The sequence below is a fragment of the Solanum lycopersicum genome, chromosome 10 (genome assembly GCF_036512215.1).
Source record: "Solanum lycopersicum chromosome 10, SLM_r2.1".
Taxonomy (NCBI): Eukaryota; Viridiplantae; Streptophyta; class Magnoliopsida; order Solanales; family Solanaceae; genus Solanum; species Solanum lycopersicum.
The window spans coordinates 60,085,066-60,090,087 of record NC_090809.1 but is presented as its reverse complement, the minus strand read 5'-3'; the positions used below and the strand labels follow the sequence as shown (position 1 = coordinate 60,090,087).

Here is a 5,022-nt window from a genome sequence, read left to right as displayed (position 1 = left end):
TATTTCTCACTTTCTTACACACAGACACTCAGTGGAGAGGTTACTTTTTTTGGCTATATATGTGTGTGTTTCTGAGCACTCTGTTTTTGGCTTTTTTGTAGCTGTTTTTGTGTATGGGGAAGATGAAGGATTACAAGAGTTCAGAGGAGTTGTTACTCTGTTAATATTTTTTTTTCTGTCGATGTTTGATATCTGTATAATTAAATTTAAATTTATGTATCGTGTTTTTAAAAAAAGTGCTTTTAAATGGATCTTTCTTTTCGTAGACTTTGTATTGTTTCGTTGTTATTTTATATATTTTCTCCACTGTTTTCTAATTCTTCACTTGAGTCGGGGATCTTCTTTATACAATTTTTTTATTTTTTTGAGATAGTGATAAGTTCTGCCTACGTTCTATCCTTCTTAGACTTTATTTATAAAATTTTATTAAGTATGTTGTTATGGTGGTGGTGGTGGTACTTTTAAAAGGATTTTTCATTGAAGAAATTTAAAATCGAGAGAATGAATATCAACATAGAAAATAATATGTACTGAACTCGGCTATAAATTATTAGTTTCATCTTCAAACTATTGACAACTCTAAAAATATTCATTTATATCATTAATTAAACTTAGATACACTCTCAAACTTATAACATGAGTGAAATACACTTCTAAATTCTCTACAGTATTGGATTTTCTTGACTTTTTAGTCTCATGCTCCACAAGAATTTGAGACTTCTTACAATGTACTAAATTCTGATTAAATAAATAAAATAATGTTTTTGATATTTTAAAAAATTTATGAATAAAATAAATAATTTATATAAAAATATTTCAATACTTTCTCTTTTATTATAATCAAAGATAACATTTTTTTAGACCAAAATAAAAGACTTTTTAAAGCCTATAGATGTTGGTTTTCGATGATCAACAAAAAGGAAAAAATAAAAGTGAAACTTTTGGGAAAGAGAAAAAGAAAAAGTGTAATTCTAAGGGGAAAAAAAGGAGGAAAATGAAATAATATTGTCTTTAAATGAGCAAAATAGGGCAGCAAACATGAGAGCGGTGGGGGGGGGGGGGATTTTAAATTATACAAATATGGGTATTGATGTGTGAGATTTTAAAAGTAGTGAACAAAAATGAATTTTTAAATATTTATTGGTTATTGCTGTTAAATAAACGTGTATATAGAGAGTTGAATTATATTAAGAATTTAAATTTTATGAATTTATATTTAAGGTTATTATTTTTTAATATTGAGCACATTATATGTTTAAAGTTATGAGCTTTACGTTTATTATTTATTATAGAAATTTTTCTGAATTTGGTTCGAAAATTCATTTTAACATTTAAATTATATGAGCGTTTAAATATCCTCTTAACATCTTTGAAATGAATTAAACACCACTCTAATATTATTATCCCACTCTCACTTGCCACATCATAGCTATATAAGTGTCATAACAACACCATATCAACACCACGGTATTAATTATTTTCATCATTTTTTAGCACTTTTTAAAATTAATTTACACTAATTATTAATTCAAAAAGCATTTTCTAAAATTAAAATTAAAAATGTTGACCCATTTTTTTTTATTTTACCCCATACCTAGCCCCCACCCACCCCCTTACTTCTTTCTTCTTCCTTCTTCTTTACCATTTCTAACTCTTCAATGTTTACTTATCCCCTCTCCATATTTTTCAACTACGTCCATCATTCAAACTCCTTTCATCGTAACTCTCAAATCACCGACGAAGCTCCATTACTAGAATCTCTAAAACACCAACAAACAACCGAATCACCACTTCGCCATCACTTTCTTCCTTAAAACACCATTAATAGTGAGCTTCGAAGCTCTTAGACGGAGCAATAAAACAACAAGAATAGGCCCGTTTCTCTTTCTTTCGCGTCTTATTTGGTAAAACTCCAACACCGGAGAAATAAAGAATCTACCGTCACTATCTTCGTCTTTGAAAAAATCAAAATAAAAAAAATCACTGATTCTACCTCAGCAAAGTTCGATAAACTAGCAAGTTTTTTCGCTCCGGTGAAAATCGATAAAATTTATATATATGAAATTGACGTCAATAATCAGATAAAGGTTAAGATGGAGGAAAAAATAATGCTTCAATGGGGAAGCAATAAAATAAAGAGAATAAAAGTTAAAGTTTTTATGGACCGATAAAATTATTCATATATTTTAATATAAGTTAATATATTAAGAAAATAATATATAAAATATTTATTATATATAATAAAAATATGTTATTTATATGATTTTATAATAATTGTTTTTAACTCTTTCACACGCTATTAGGAGAATGAACTCACTCTCTTTGCCATGTCATCCTTTAGGATAATTTTTAATTCATTTCAAAAATGTTAAAATTTAAATGCTAAAGTAAATTTTCAAACTAAATTAATGAAGATTTTATAAATATTCCCTAATTTTATTAAATTTTATACTCTAAATCAAAAGTTATAAATTCAACGGAACTCATTCTTATGATAGCACACTCATTATAGTGCATATATAGTTCAAGTTCATAAAAAAATAATTAAGTTAATTAAAAATGACTAAAATCCAATTATATATATGACTATAATACAAACAAAATAATTGAAATGAAGCACCATATATTTGCATGGTCACTAAATAACATGTTGATTGACACTCTTACAATAAGTTATCAAGTTCGATAAGATATAGAATTACTCTTGTATCATAAAAAATTAAAAAAAGTTATTTTCGAAATACACTTTTAAAGGAGTTAATACCTCATATGGTCACTTAACTATGCACTATTCTCTCAGACTTTCAATTTTCACTCAAAACTGACTTAACTGTGCACTTTTTTCTCAGAAAGTCACTCAACTTTGAATTTTAACTCAAAAGTCACTCAACTATCCACTCTTTCCTCAGAAAGTCACTCAATCTATATATAATTATTCAAACTTCCATCTCTTTAATATAATTTTGAAAAGTGCATTTTATTTAATGAGAAAATTATATGAACATAATTACTAATTAGTACTTCAATTATATATTAGTATTATTACTTAAAACTAAAGTAACCATATCCATCATCTATGTCATACTTTAAACATGGCCAGTTTCTTGTCACCTCCCTTTTTTCTTTTGCATATTAATTTTTCTATCGAAGTAATCGAATAATCATTTTCATTATTTATTTAACATACCATTTAAAGTATAGTAGATAATATGTTATTTAAATATTAAAAAATGATTAGTATTTAATAGTAACAATAAAATAGATTTAAAAAAATGATAAACTATTCATTAATTTTATAAATTGATTAAACAAGTGTTGTTTTACATCCTTATTGATAATGTTTATACTATCGATATATAATTAAGTTTACTCTTGCAATGAAATACATATAAATCAATTTTTCAAATGTTTGAACTAACTTGTGTTCACTTCATCATAAATATCCAATAACTCTATTCAATGGTACGGTAATATATGTCTTCTTTTCCTATTTTTATTTGCATAGTTTGAGAGAGAAAAAGACTAGCAATTTCATTAAACTCAACTCTTTTTCTCTTCCTTTCTATTTCTTCTTCAACTTCTAGCCTCACTCCAAACAACATTGGCCTTTTACCTTTTTGCCCTTCTTTTTTTTCTTCTTCTTTTGATTTTTTTGACAAAATGGCCACTAGATCAATAAGGTCTTTGCATTTCTTATTTACTAGTGAAAGCTCATAGCTTAGTTCTCCATTTTCCATTTTGAGCCTTTTATTCTCATCAACAAGGCTATTGTACTCAAATGATGATGAAGAATTATAAGTTGAAGATGATGACTTTTGATCTTCATCTTCACTTTCTTTCCTGATGTTTTTGTTAGGTTGTTGTTTGTTTGTCCTTGCTTTTTTTCGACGAATATCACATAGTAAATCTTTATCTCCCTTGCGAAATAAATCGTTGCTGAATTCCCACTGATTTGTTGTAATTTTACGAAAACCCTAGTCAACACATGAAATAATTTAGGATTAAATTGATCAATGAATCACAAGAACTATACTCAACAAAATTAAAGACATATAATTCTAGGCCAAAAAATATCGTATGTTATTAGTCTCAAACTTGATTTATTATTAATATTTTTTTTATTAATACTAACGATGTATATAAAAGAAATGCTATCATCTTATATTGTAGTTAATTTTGTCCTTATATACTATGGTTTTCTAAATCAATCGAATCACAAATATAGCAACATCAATAATTCATTATGCATGAAAGACACAAAGTATATATATCTTAAACTAATCATTTTTTTTTAAGAAAGATCGATTAACATTTAAAGTAAAATATATTCACATGTAACATTTTTTTAATTAGAAAAATAAGATAAGTTATCTGTTATTAATATTTATGAAGATCCATATTTATTTTCATTCTCTTTATCTAATATGTAAATAAAATAATAATCTTATAAGTGATCTGATAGTGTAAAATATCGACACGTTAAATTTTGTTTAGGAGAGGGTAGAGTAGTAAACATACATAGGTATTAAGCTGCCGGACAAAGCTAGAAAAGTTGCTATGTTTGAAAAGTGTTGGAAGCAAATCTCTAGCAAACTCCGCCGGTTGCCGGACTATAAACGCCGATCCATCGGAATTCCAAGAAATGACGTCGTCCGTCGCCGGATCCTCCACCAACATGTATGTTTTTAGCAAGAATGGTGGTGTTGATGCCTTCCTTACATACTCTAACAAATTCCTTTCACATTCATCCTCTAATTCCCCCATTCGAAATATTACGTTTTTGCTCAGATAGTAAACACTAAGGTTATTATGTTTTCGAATTACTGAAAAGTAAATAAAGATATTTTAATAAATGAAAAAAAGATGATATGACGACTAGTTATAATGAAGTGGAGAATAATAGAAGGGCGGTTAAAAAACCCCAATCCCAGCAATAAAAACCTAAAACAAATCCAAAATTCATGAGAAATATAAGAGGGAATAATATATTAGGTACATGAGAGTTATAAAAGAGAAAAGCAA

At 27.1% G+C, this 5,022-nt stretch overlaps 1 long non-coding RNA gene across 1 annotated transcript; it reads right to left on the bottom strand.

The window, feature by feature from the left end:
* Nucleotides 1-3,263: 3,263 nt before the first annotated feature.
* On the bottom strand, nt 3,264-5,022 carry LOC101254651 (uncharacterized). The gene is made up of 2 exons (XR_011211917.1): nt 4,519-5,022; nt 3,264-3,974 (listed from the first exon to the last, which is right to left on the bottom strand). It is a non-coding gene; the product is annotated as an uncharacterized lncRNA (long non-coding RNA).